Source organism: Trichechus manatus, unplaced genomic scaffold (genome assembly GCF_000243295.1).
Source record: "Trichechus manatus latirostris isolate Lorelei unplaced genomic scaffold, TriManLat1.0 scaffold00134, whole genome shotgun sequence".
Taxonomy (NCBI): Eukaryota; Metazoa; Chordata; class Mammalia; order Sirenia; family Trichechidae; genus Trichechus; species Trichechus manatus.
This window is the reverse complement of record NW_004444070.1, coordinates 7,119,292-7,134,121: the sequence shown is the minus strand read 5'-3', so window position 1 is coordinate 7,134,121 and position 14,830 is coordinate 7,119,292.

The following is a 14,830-nucleotide window of genomic DNA, read 5'->3' as shown; positions in this document are numbered from 1 at the left end:
GGGATGGAGGGTGGAGACGGGATGGAGGGTGGAGACAGGATGGAGGGCGGACACAGGATGGAGGGTGGAGACGGGATGGAGGGTGGAGACAGGATGGAGGGTGGAGACAAGATGGAGGAACATATAAAAGGTCTCCATCTGTGGATCCATTGCAAAAGGGGTGAAATCCAAACATAACAGAATGCAAACATTTAGGGGAAAAGAACCCCCTTCCTCCTGAAAGCGGCCCCCCCCCCAGACAGTGGAAGACAGACCCTGGAGCCCAGATCCCAATCAAGAAATCCTTGTGCACCCACAGATAAATGGATAAACAAAATGTGGCATATACACACAACGGGCTATTACTCAGCCATAAAGAGAAAAAGCAAGTCCTGATGTATGCTACAACGTGCACGAACCCTGACAACGTGAGCCTGAGTAAAATAAGTCAGTCACAAAAGGACAAATACTGTATGATCTCACTTACATGAAATAAGCAAATACACAGAAACAAGGACTGTTAGTGCTTACCATGAGTGGGAGATTGGGAAGAAGGAGTTTTCACTTAGAGGACAGTGAGTTTGTGTTAATGGTGGTGGAATAATTTAGAAAAGGATAGTGATAATGGTTGCCCAGCATGAAGAATGTAATGAATGTCACTGAATTGTACATGCAGAAATTGTTTTAAAGAGAAAAGAGAAGAAACCCTAAAAACCATCAGGTCCCCAGACACCTGCAAATTTGGTGTCTCGTGAATGTCCTTTGAAAGAATCTGATTCTCTAATTCCTTCTCCTACCCAGCCCCAATTTGCATCCTTCAAGACTCTAAATGATATTTCATCACTTTTATCCCCCTCTGCTGCCGTTTATGTCAAAGCTCGGGTAATTTAGAAAATGCTCCAAGAGCCATTTGGAAATCCCTGAGCATCAAGCCGGATTAATCGTCCCCACTGGAGGTTACAAGGACCCAGGCGGTAAACATCTGCATAATCTGAGGCAGCCTCAGCATCAGAGGCTAATGGTAGACCCCCCCACCCCCAGCATCCTTGCTGTGGAGACGTCAGCTCCATCATATCTACATCACAGGATGAAGGCTTCCAGACGTAATCGGGGAATCACTTGCTCATCCGTCATGTATGGCACCGCTAACAGGCACAGGATTGCCCACATCCATAACCGCCAAGAAGGAGAGAGGGCAGCTTCTGGAATCAGACAACCGAAAACCAAAAAAAACAACCAAACCCATTGCCATTGAGTCGATTCTGACTCGTAGCAACCCTATAGGACAGAGTAGAGCTGCCCCATACGGTTTCCAAGGAGCGACTGGTGGATTCTAACTGCCGACCTTTTGGGTAGCAGCTGAGCTCTTAACCACTGCGCCACCAAGGTTTCCAGACAATTGAAGATGGTCTTCAATGAGATGCTTTTCTCTGGGATGAGGGGAGGCAGAGAGTCCCTGGTGGCACAAAATATTAAGTGCTTGGTTGCTACCCGAAAGATCTGTGGTTCAAATTCATGCAGTGGTTCCAAGGGAGAAAGACCTGGTAATCTGCTGCGGTAAAGGTTACAGCTTCAGTAACACTATGAAGCAGTTCTCTGTCATATGCGGTCACTATGAGTTGTAAGAGACTCATTGACACCCCCAAAACAGTAATATTAGTTAAACGAGTCCCTGAGTGGAACAAATAGTTAACGCGCTCAGCTGCTAACTGAAAGGTTGCAGGTTCAAATCCACCCAGAGCCACCTAGGAAGAAAAGCCTGGTAATCCACTTCCAAAAAAATCCGCCATTGAAAACTCTATGGAGCACAATTCTACTCTGCCACACATGGGGTCGCCATGAGTTGGAATTGACTGGACAGCAACTGGTATTAATATTAGCTAATATTAGTTATAGGAGCCCTGGTGGAACAGTGTTTAAAGTGCTCGGCTGCTAACTGAAAGGTCAGTGGTTGGAACTCACCAGCTGCTGTGTGGGAGAAAGATGCAGCAGTCTGCTTCTGTAAAGATGACAGCCTTGGAAACCCTATGGGGGCGGTTCTAGTCTGTCCTGTAGGGTTGGTAGGAGTTGGAATCAACTCGACAGCAGTGAGTTTTGGAGTATTAGTTATAAGGGTCCCTGTATGGGGCAAATGCTGAACGATCTCAGCTGCTGATGAAAGGTTGGAGGTTCAAGTCCACCCAGAGGTGCCTCAGAAGAAAGGCCTAATGATCTACATCCGAAAAATCAGCCATTAAAACCCTCTGGAGCAGTTGTACTCTGACACACGTGGAGTCACCATAAATCAGAGTTGACTCAATGGCAGCGGGTTGGTTTGCTTTTTGATTCAGGCAGGGTGGCAGTAACCTGAAATCACAAAGGTCCTGTCCTCCCGGGTTGATTTTTGTATCCTTTCATCTGAGGGTGACACCACTTAGAACCAGCCTTTCAGGGAACAACTATGTTGCATCTTGTAGAGGTATTTTCCATCCTCGGAGGAAGGATCTTTGATGAGCCTGTCTTTCTACAGACGCAGGTTGCAAGTTGAGCCGTTAGCCAGAGGCATTTAAACTCTTCTCCCAGAAAGGGGAAGACAGAATTTTCTTAAAGAGAGCAGAAACGTTCTCCCATAGCACATTCCTAGCCCTCGTGCAATGCATTTTCCACACTGCACGAGAGGAGAAGAAACACTGGCTTAACCTTTCCCACGTTAACACAGGGGTCCAGCGTGAAAGTTGCTTGCGAGGCAGGTTTTAGAAATGAGATTATTCGCTTACACCAGGTCTTCTGCTTCATGGGCAGCTGAAACAAAATTTGCTCTGTAATCACAGGCCAGACCTCACACTTAGCCCAGGTCTGCAGGGTGGTCTGCTAAACAAAAAAACAAAAAAATTCCAAACTAGTTGCCGTGGAGTTGACCCTGACTCATGGTGACCTCACATGTGCCAGAGTAGAACAGTACTCCATAAGGCTTTCGATGGCTGATTTCTTGGAAGTAGATCGCCAGGCCTTTCTTCCTAGTCTTTCTTAGTCAGGAAGCTCTACTGAAACCTGTCCACCATGGGTGACCCTACTGGTATTGGAAATCCTAGTGGCAAAGCTTCCAGCAACGCACAAGCCACCACAGTAGGACAGACTGACAGACAGGTGGTAGGTGTATGTGTGAGTTTTTGTATATTTGTATACAAAAGCAAACAAACAAAAAACTCATTGCCATTGAGTGCACTCTGACTCATGGTGATTCCGTATGTGTCAGAGTAGAACTGCACTCCACAGGGTTTTCAATGGCTGATTTTTCAGAAGTAGATCACCAGGTCTTTCTTCTGAGGCACCTCTGGGTGGGCTCGAACCTCCAACCTTTCAGTTAGCAGCTGAGTGCTTAATGGTTTGCACCACCTGGGGACTCCAGTCTGTAAACTGTTGCTGCTGTGTGCCGTCGAGTTGATTCTGACTGCTAACGACCCCATGTGCCAGAGTAGAACTGCCCCATAGGGTTTTCAAGGCTGTAATCTTACAGGCACCAAATTCCGGCTGTTATGAAAGATTTCTGTCTGCAGCGAAAGCCAGAAGTAAGACTTTGTTTCCATTTCCAGCCAACTATAGCTAAAAGTAACCATTTCTTGTATCTTGCAATATTTGCTGCCAGATAGCTCACTGGTTTTTGCACCCAGTTAGCCACCTTGACACCTTACACAATTAGTCCTCGGATCACCGCTCGGCTTTTACCTTTGATACTCTGTTCAGGGGTCAAGCCATGCTCCTAGATGAAGGAATCATTTGTTTGAATTACAGCAGGCGCTGTCTTTTCTCCAGCTCCTGTCGAGCAGATGTGTGTCTTGAGTTGAAATTAAAAATGTAGGCACTAAAACTACATTTTATATTTTTTTCCTTAATGATTTTTTTTAAGGCAGCAGAGAGAATGAATAAAGCAAGGCAAAGACAGCAATCCTGGCCTTTACCGCTTCAGTTTGCCGTCAGTATGTGTGGCCTGAAACCAAAGGAAGTGGGGGGCAGTAAACCCAACAGTATGCGCTTAGCAGAGTGAAGAACTACTGCATTTCAATTTCTACCTCACGAGACACCCATTACGCCTCCTCTGTGGCCGGCATTAGAGTCCCTGCGTGGTGCAAATGGTGCACACGCTCGGAAAGCGCTTGGAACGCTGCTAATGGAAAGGTTGGAGGTTCGAGTCCATCAAGAGGCACCTCGGAAGAAAGGCCTGGCAGCCTGCTTCTGGAAAATCAGCCATTGAAAACCCTGTGGGGCACAGCTCTACTTGGACACGCGTGGGATTGCCGTAAGTTGGAGTCAACTTGAAGGCAACTTTTTTTTTTTTTTTCTATCTATTTATGTATCTATAGTCTATAAATGTATATATGTACGGAGCCCTGGTGGCACAGTGGCTAAGAGCTTGGCTGGTATCCAAAAGGTTGGCAGTGCAAATCCACCAGCCGCTCCTTGGAAACCCTATCGGGCAGTTTTGCTCCATCCTATAGGGTCACTATGAGTCAGAATCGACTCGATGGCAATGGGTTTGCTTTGGATGCAGTCCCTGGTGGTGCAAATGGTTGACACCCTCGGCTGCTAACTGAAAGGTTAGAGGCTCGAGTCCACCCAGAGGCACCTTGGAAGAAAGGCCTGGTGATCTGCTTCTGAAAAACCAGCCATTGGAAACCCTGTGAAGCCCAGTTCTACTCAGACACACATGGGGGCGCCATGAGTCAGAGTTGACTGGACGGCAGTGGGTTTGGTTTTATTTATCGATTGGTTTTTGGTGGTATTGGCAGAGACATAATCAGGGGAAGCTGGAATCTGGGAACAAATAAAAGTATCGAGAAAGGATAGAAAATATTTCTGGAGGCGAAATTGGTGTTGTTGGGTGAGGGCTCAGGTACGGAGCAATGTGAAGGGTTTTCTTGGTTCTGGAATGTTCTGGGAAACTCCACAGAAGCTTTACTGAATTGTGTTACCGTTCTTGGGTTCAGATGTTGCTCTGATGCTTTTCCAGGCAATCGGTGGTGAAGCTGTCTTTTGGGGGGGATTCTGGGGCGACCCGGTGTCAGCACCCGTATTCTGGGTCTGGCCAGCTGGACTGGGGCTAGGGTCCCTGTCCCCTGCCCCAGGAGGAAGAGAAATTGATTTATGCATTGCCCACTGAGGCTGCATCTACAGGGCTAGGAAGGGACCCAGCTCGTGGGCTCCCATGGAGAGGCCAGAAGACGAGGCTGTGGGGCCAGGGGGCCAGCACCCTGGGCAGCTCAGGGGCCGGTGGGGTCACGTCTCCCAAAAGCCCCCAAACGGAGAAAGCTGCATATGGACACGGTTCCCATGCACAGATTAAACGGAGCCCTGCCGCTCCTGAAAAATCCAGGCCACGCAAAATACACGAAGCAAACCCTGTGCAAGTCTTCTTGGTTGGTGAGGTCCATGCCACCACCAGCAAGTCCATCACCCTCAGTGGGCTCCTCGCAGCCTCGCGGGAGCCCCTCTGAGACAGAGCCATCTCAGAGATGGATGCTCCAACCCGGAACGAGACGCCTCTCAAGGTGGATGAGGTGGATGTCGCAGGCTCTCCCCCCGTCAGCGCCGGGACGATATTGCAGGAGGAAAATGTCGGGAGAGAAAATTGTTTTCATCATCCAGGGCACCATTGGAATAATAAGGAGGGAGCCGATGGTGATGGTGTGTGGGTCTGCAGTGATTCTGCTCTGGAGTTGCAGGGGCCGTCCCAGGAGGGGTCCGTGGGGCAGAAGGAGCTGTTGGGGGGAGCAGTGAACAGGGGGTGCGGAGCGGCACCCCACACCCACAGGTGCACACACACATGCACACACAACACACACTGATACACAACCACACTCATACACACACATTACACTTATATACCCACACCACACACACCACACAAACACACACACACAACACACACACACAACACACACTGATACACAACCACACTCATACACACACATTACACTCATATACCCACACCACACACACCAAACACACACATACACACACAACACACACACGTACACACCACACAGACATATTCACAGACACACACACAAGCCACACTTATATACACACACCACACTCCCACACTCATACACACAGCTACACTCATACACACACACATACACACCACACAGACACATACATACCACACACTCATATACGCACACCACACACACACCACACAGACACACACACACAAAACACACCAAACACACAGACATACACACCACATACACTCACACTCATACACACACACTGCAGACACCACACTTCACACATACTTACACAAACCACACACACTCATACACATACACCACACATGCTCATACAAACCACACCCACATGCACACACCACACAGACCAGATACACACTCACACACCCACATGCACACACCACACAGACACACAGAAAACACATCACACACAGACACACAGACACACACAGACACACTCACACACCACACACACAGACACACGAACACACACACATATACACATGCACACAGCACACAGTCATACAAACCACACCCACAGACACAGACACGCACACACACACGCGCACACCACACAGATACACACAGCACACAGACACACTCACACAACCACACACACACATGCCCTGGCATTATTACAACAACACCCCTCACTTGTACACAGGTCTCCCGCCCCTTTACAACTGCACGTTAAGAAGGAGGCGTGCTGCCTGACGGCACAGGTAACTCCACTCCCTCCGTCAGGTTTCCTGGGAAGCAGACGCCCACTCCCCAGTGGAGGAGAACGGCCCACCTTGCGCCACCTCCCTTTGGGGCGCTTTATTTCTCTCCCACTTTGTGTCCACACTCCCAGCACAAAGGCCTGCACTGCTGTTGTTTGCTCAGGTTTTTGTTTGCAGCCCACCTCCTCCTGGGTGGGCGCAGAGGAAAAAATCACCGTGGGCTGAAGCTGGAGTTTGCAGCGAGGCGCAGGGCCAGGGGAGGGGGTGCTGCTGTGTGGAAAGAGCTCTGACTGACTGGGTGTCACCGCTCACCCCCCAAAGCGGACAGACCAAGTGGAGGGTGCACTTGCCATCGCTATAGTAAGTAGCGTGTTTAGTTGTCGTTGTGTGCTGTGGAGAGGATTCCGACTCATAGAGAACCTATGGGACGCAGTAGAACTGCCCCATAGCGTTTCCAAGCCTGTAATCTTTATGGGAGCAGATCGCCAGGCCTTTCTCCCGCAGAGCAGCTGGGTGGGTTAGCAGCTGAGCTCTTAACCACCGTGCCACCAGGGCTCCTTACAGAACAGCATCAACCACTTGCAGACAGCACGCGTGCACAAAGCCTGGACTTCACAAGCTGAACGCCAGTCCCCGGTGCAGTCCTACACTCTCCCCGCCCTTCTGACCCCACGCGGGAAATGAAGTTGGGAAACTGAGGCAGCCTGGCTGGCCCAGGGGCTAGCCTGACCCCTCTGGATGGATGTACAGCATTGAAAAGGAGCCTGTTGTCTGTGGAGGCTGCTGGGGAACCTCCCCAAAACGAACCCCGCCTTTCCTCCAGCTTCCCGTATCCACGATTGACCTTCCACGACATGAATGAGAAAGCGTGGCAAAGAGGGAAAGATGCCTTCGTCAGAGGGCACTGCTCGGGCCAGCGAGGTGATTGGGCTATAAGCTCACCAGACGGCATTTTAGAGGTGTTATTAGCTGTTGCAGGAGCCTGGTGGCGCAGTGGTGAAGAGCTATGGCTGCTAACCAAAAGATCAGCAGCTCGAATCCCCCGGCTGCTCCTTGGAAACCCTATCGGGCAGTTCTACTCTATCCTATAGGGCTGCTCTGAGTCGGAATTGACTTGACAGCAATGAGTTATTAGGTCTTGCACGCAGGGAGCATGGGGGGTGGATGGCGCCCATGGGGCATGACTCTGCTCTGATTTCCCCTGCTGTGACCCTGTCAAGAGCTTGTTTGTGACAACACATGCTTGTGGGTAGGTGGTCAGCTCAGCAGGCAAATGCCAGAGCTCTCAAATAAAATAATAATTAAAAAAACCAAACCCATTGCTGTCCATTTGATTCCGACTCAGAGTGACCCCATAGGACGGCGTACAACTGCCCCATAGGGTTTCCAAGGAGCTGCTGGTAGATTCGAACTCCCGACCTTTTGGTTAGCAGCCGAACGCCTGACCACCTTGCTGCCGGGGCAAACGGTAGGTATAAATTATGTGGGAGCTCAAGGAAGAACAATGTAACTTTTTTAGGAGCCTGTAACTGTGTCCCCAGAGACGTGAGGGTCTGAATTTCAGGGGATGGCTACATTTTCATGGCCGTGGCACGGAGTGGATGGGACAGACCTGGGATTTGAATTTGCCTGCTCAGAAATAGAGCTGTTTTGTTTCTTCTGTCTGAGTTTTGCATGAGATGTGTGTATTCTTATCCTCGCTGAGCCATCTTGGAGGAAAAGGGGCGGAGGCATGCTATTGCGACCTTCTGCATGCAGAGGAGACGCCTTGGTGTGGAAGCCCAAGCCCAGGATAGCAAGGGCGTGTGTGTCCAAGGTGACGTCTTCTGTGCTCTCGTGTCTAGCAGCCTGCGGGGCAGGGGGTGGGCTTTACAGAAACAATGCTTTCTGGAGGCGTTGTTATGGTGGTTGGATGCCATGGAGTGGATTCCGACTCACAGTGACCCACGTGACAGAGAAGAGCTGCCCCATAGGGTTTCCTGGGCTGTAATCTTTACAGAAGCACATTGCCAAGTCCTTCTGCTGAGGAGTTGCTAGGTGGGTTCGAACCACCAAGCTTTTGGTTAGCAGCCAAGGGCTTAACTGTTGTGCTACCTGGACTCCTTTCCCCATGAAGATTACAGCCTAGGAAACCTTATGGGGCAGGTCTACTCTGTCCTCGAGGGCTGCTGTGAGTTGGAATTGACTGGACAGCCACTGGTTTGGGGTCCCTGGGTATGCACATGGTGAAGCACTCGACTGCTGACTGAAAGGTTGGGGGTTCGAGTCCACCCAGAGGTGCCTCAGAAGAAAGGCCTGAAGATCTTCTGAAAAATCAGCCACTGAAAACCCCATGGAGCAGAGCTGTACTCTGACATGCATGGGGTCACCATGAGTTGGAGACAACTCAGTGGCAACTGGATTGTGGTTTTTCCGGCAGGAGAAGGCAGGAGGTGCAAGAACCAGAAATCGCAGTTGGGAGGTGGAGCTTCAATGCAGGCGTTTGGACTTGGGGCTGTGGGGGCAGGGGGACGGCGTGCCCATGAAAAGGATGAGGCCCGTCACAGGGTCAAAGGAACGAAAGCAAAGAGTTGGCAATGGCCAACATTAAAGCAATTTGGGCAACAAAATCCTTCAGGATTTATTGGATTTTCACCCAGAGAATCAAATAAAAACCCACGTGTCCACAATTATCCGAGTCTCCTAGCGCTGCTATAATAGAAATACCACAAGTGGGTGGCTTTAACAGTATTCTCTCACAGCTCAGGAGGCTGGAAGTCCAAATCAGGGTCTCTGCCAAGTCGATTCTGCCTCTCTCCTAGTTCTGAGTACCTGCTGGCGATCGGTAACATCCTTTTGCACGTAGACAGGTCCTGTCCTCATCTGGCATAATCTCCTCTGAGTGTCTGTGTGTCTAATCTGCTCTTTTTTACAACTCAGAAGTGATCGGTTTTAGAACCCACCCTACTCAGATCTGACCTAATTAACACAAAAAAGAAAACCCTATTTCCAAACAGGATCACATCCACAGGTACAGGAGTTAGGATTCTGACGCGTATTTCGAGGGGGCGCAATTCAATCCATAACAGCAGTGATAAAATGAATAACTGGATACATAAATAAATGGTGGAGAAGGGATAGTGCTTCCGTGCAGAATATCTCCGATTAATGAATGAAGAAGGAAGGACAGAAATGCGGGTGACGTTTTGAAGGTGGGCTCCAGACCGTCTAGAATATGGCAGGAATGAATGAAGGAGAGAAGGAAAAGTGAATGCCGCGTTGGTTGACGGGATGTCAGGGATGAATGAGGGAGGAGAATGAAAATTCCCAGCTAGAGGAATGAGGACGTTATGGGGCCAACCCCAGACAGCAGAGAGCTGGGAGGGGGCCTGTAATTAAAAATGTGTTCCTTTTCCCGTTTCCGTTAACAGGTGTCAGTTCTCAGGTTGTAAGAAATAAACTTTCAAAAGGTCTTCACGGGGATCATGTTATTTCTGTACAATGAAGACTGTGTTAAGGAGCCCTGGTGGTGCAATGATTAAGTTCTCCACTGCTAACTGAAAGGTCGGCGGTTCAAACCCCCCAACGGCTCTGAAGGAAAACAGACCTGGAGATCAGCTCCTGTAAAGATTACAGCCCAGGAAACCCTGTGGGGCAGTTCCACTCTGTCACGTGTATGAATGGGGTCGCTGTGAGTTGGAATCGACTTGATGGCACCCAACAAGACATGTGTCACAGGAGGCAGGTGGGGGGTTGTGCCTTTGACTCCCTTCACAGTTAAGGAAACTGAGGCAGGGTTAAGGGGTGGCTCGCTAACCGAGCGCTCAGTGTTCATTTCACACGGAGACGCTGGTGGGAGTTGAAGGTCCCTCCTACCAGCTTGGGGGTCTCTGGGGCAGTTCGCACCTCAATCCCTGTGGGTGCACCTTCTCCTGGTTGGACACCCCTAGGACAGAGTCTCCAGCAGCCCCATGCGTGGAGGGAAGGGGGGCTGGGGCTGGCCAGGACTGCAGGGGGTATGTGGTCCCCCACTGCAAAGGCGAGTCATAAGGAAACAGCCCCCCAGGGTCTGCAGGAATGTGCTGGGCCAGGCTCAGAGCACTCAGCCTCGTCCTTCCCGTCAGCAGTGCGATTCTCCCACGGAGACCAGACGAGGCTGAGGATTACCTTGTAAGGAGGGCTGGTATCAGTTCCCTGAGCTGCTGCTGCCTGGAGCGTGACACGGTGACTGCATACCCCTAACTGCCCCACAGAGGATTCTCGTCCAACATGAAAGGGTGTGTGCACGTGTGTGTGTGTGTGGTGTGTGTATGTGGTCTGTGTGTATGTGTGTGTGGTCTGTGTGTATAGGTGTGTGTGTGTGTGTGTGTGACTATATCTGTGGTGTGTGTGTGCTGTGTGCGTATACATCAGTGTGTGCATGTGTGTGTTAGTGTATGTGATGGGTGTGGTGTGTGGTATGCATGTAGTATGTGAGTGTGTGTGTCAGTTCATGTGATATGAGTGTGTCTGTGTGTGCACACAGCTGTGTATCTGAGTGTTTAAATAAAACCCCTAAGGATGCGGGGCCCTCTGGGACTCACCCTAAACTTCCAGGGGTCAGGTTTGGACCAGATGTAGGGTGTCTGTGTGGTGTGTGTGTGTGGCATGTGTGTGAGTGTGTGAGGTCACGGTGGTTAAGGAGGCAGTCTGGAAAATGGTCCCCAAATGTGAGGCTTTCCTCCAACTCTCTGCAAGCCTATTACAGACAAGGGTTTTGTTTCTGTCATGTGGGTAGCTGTCATGTGGAGGGCAGAAGTACAGGGGGACTGGGCTGCCATCTATGTGATGTGAGAGAAAACGACATGAGCCTGTGCACCTGTGACAAGCTGAGAAGGGACTTGCCAGCTGTTTTTATCCACTGAACGGCAATTCATATTCTGGCCATTTGGTTTTCTTGACGACCTCAAGCAGCCCCAGGAACCACCTGCTTCCAACCTCTCTTCAGGAATTCTGATGGGGGAAGCCAATTTATTAGACTCCATTAAAAAAATAATAACACGCAAGTCAAGATTCATTCTCTGTAGATTATATTTATAAACGGAAGCCTAAATGTTTCATCCGATGTGTTTCACCGTTTGCTTATTCCGCGATTCCAAGTTCTATGCTTTACTTCAGGAGTCCCTGGGAGGCACAAATGTTTACACACTCAGCTGCTAAGCTAAAGGTTGGAGGTTCGAGTCCACCCAGAGATGCCTCCGAAGAAAGGCCTGGTGTTCTACGTCTGAAAAATCAGCCATTGGAAATCCGACTGAGCCCAGTTCTGCTCTGACATATGTGGGGTCACCATGAGTCAGAGTCGATTCCGCAGAAGCTGGTTTTATTGTTCCATTTCCATGATACTCAAAATCAGGCAAAACTAAACCGTATTTCTTGGGGATGCATGCTCAGAGGCTAAAACTATTAAAAATTAAGAAACTGATGACCCCATGGGGGTGGGTGGTAATTCTCTATGGGGTAGGGGGAAAAGAGAGAGTAAGTCCTGGGGTGGTTTCAAGTGGTGAGGGTCTTGCAGGGTGCTGAGAATATCCTGTTCTTGTTGTGCTTATTAAACAAGTGTAGTCACTTTGGAATGGTTAATATTCCTATACATTTATCCTTTATGCCTTATCCTGTATGTGTATTTGTTTGATGGAGTCCCTGGGTGGTGCAAACTGTTAACGTGCTCGACTGCTCACTGAAAGGTTGGAGGTTCAAGCGCACTCAGAGGTACCTCGGAAGAAAGGCCTGGCGATCTACTTCTGAAAAGTCAGCCATTGAAAATTCTGTGAAGCACAGTTCTACTCTGACACATGTGGGGTCGCCAGGAGTCGGAGTTGACTTGACAGTAACTGTTTGGTTAGAATTGGGTTATTTTAATTTTATCATGCACTTACCATACAATGGCTTGTGTGATTGTTGCTCCTTCCCTGAATGACAAGCTCCCTGAGACTGGAAGTCTGATAGCACCTGATCCACCCAGTCTCACCATTCGCCACACCTGTGTCTGTGGGTTCCGTTTCCTTTGAATGGAAGTCGCGGTCTCTCCCTGGGTCAGGCTGAGGAAGAAGGGGCGGGGCACTAAGGAGCGGGTAAGTGCTCAAACCGAGCCCTGGTGGCACAGTGGTTAAGAGATCAGGCTGCTAACCAAAGGGTTGGCAGTTTGAATCCACCAGCCACTCCTGGGGAACCCTATGAGACAGGTCTACTCTGTCCTACAGGGTCATTATGAATTGGAATTGACTCAACAGCAACTTTTTTTTTTTTAATGTGTTGGAACCGTGGTGTTGGTGAAGAATACTGAATATACTGTGGACTCTAGAAGAATGAACGAACCATTCAGTCTTAGAAGAAATATAACCAGAATGCTCCTTAGACGGCAAGACAGACTTGCTGACCTGGGACACATCATCAGGAAAGACCAATAGCTACTAAAGGGCATCATGTTTGGTAAAGCAGAGGGTCAGCGAAGACGAGGGAGACCCTCCATGAGATGGATTGACACCATGGCCACAACAGTGGACTCCAGGAGACCAACGATCGTGAAGATGATGCAGCACCAGGCAACATTTCCTTCTGTTATATGTAAGGTTGCTGTGAGCTGGAGCCAACTCGATGGCAACTAACAGCAACACGCACAGATGGAAAGTAACCAATCACTAGAGAAGGACATCATGATTTGTAAAGCAGAGGGTCAGTGAAGATGAGGGAAACCCTCCCTGAGATGGATTGACACAATGGCCTCAACAGTGGGCTCAAACATACTGAAGCTCTTAAAGATGGCGCAGGACCGGGCAACGTTACCTTCTGTTATACGTGGGGACACCGTGAGTCAGAGTCGACCCAAGGGCACCTAACATGTATATGTGTAGAGTGACCAATCGCTAGAAAAGGACATCATGGTTGGTAAAGTAGAGGGTCAGCGGAAATGAGGGAATCCCTCCGTGAGATGGATTGACACACTAGCCTAAACAGTGAACTCTCACACACCAACGATGATGAAGATGGTGCAGGACTGGGCAACATTTCCTTCTGTTGTGTATGATGTTGCCATGAGTCAGAGCCAACTGGACAACAACTATCAACAACAAAATACACTAAAAGAAAAACACTGAATACACCACGGGCTGCCAGAAGAATGAACAAATCTGTCTTGGAAGAAGTACAGCCAGAATGCTCCTTAGAAGCAAGGATGGTGAGATTTCGTCTCACATACTTTGGACATGTTATCAGGAGGGACCAGTCCCTGGAGAAGGACATCATGCTTGGTAAAGCACAGGGTAAGCGAAAAAGAGGAAGACCCTTGAGATGGATTGACACAGTGGCAGCAACAATGGGCTCAAGCATAACAACGATTGTGAGGATGGCACAGGACCGGGCGGTGTTACATTCTGTTGTACCAGTTCACCATGATTCAGAGCCGACTTGACAGCCACTAACAACAACAACATGGTCTATTCCTAGCAGAAAGGGTCGCAGGAATGTCTGCTTCTTCTAAAAAGGCAAATGCATCCCTAATCACTTTGGGTAGTAAGGAAGTATTTTGCACAGTCTTTGCACAATTCTTCACAGACATGCACCCATCTCTGCACCTGCTGCTAGAACTTGTTGTAAATTCTGTGCTTCCCAAATGCCTCCATGCTCCCTCCAGCACTAACTCAGGCTCACCTGGGAGGAACTTTTCTCCAACACACAGTGGGGCTCCTGAATATTTGTCCGATAGGATGTGGGCATCATGTTGCTCAAAAATGGGGAAGGACTGGATTTTTCTTACAGCCAGCTTTCCGTGACAGAGAGAAAGAAAAAAAATGAGAAGGGACACTCTCCTCCATCTGAAGCAATGCAAGCCAGTTTTACATGTTAAAAGAGACTCTGAAACTTGCTCTTGAACATCGAATTGCTAAAACAAAGGGAAAAAATGATGAAGTAAAAGAGCGGAACAGAAGATTTCAAAAGGCTGTTCTAGAAGACAAAGTAAAGTATTATAATGACATGTGCAAAGACCTGGAGACAGAAAACCAAAAGGGAAGAACCCACTCTGCATTTCTAAAACTGAAAGAACTGAAGAAAAAATTCAAGCCACGAGTTGCAATGTTGAAGGATTCTATGGGGAAAATATTGAATGACGCAGGAAGCATCAAAAGA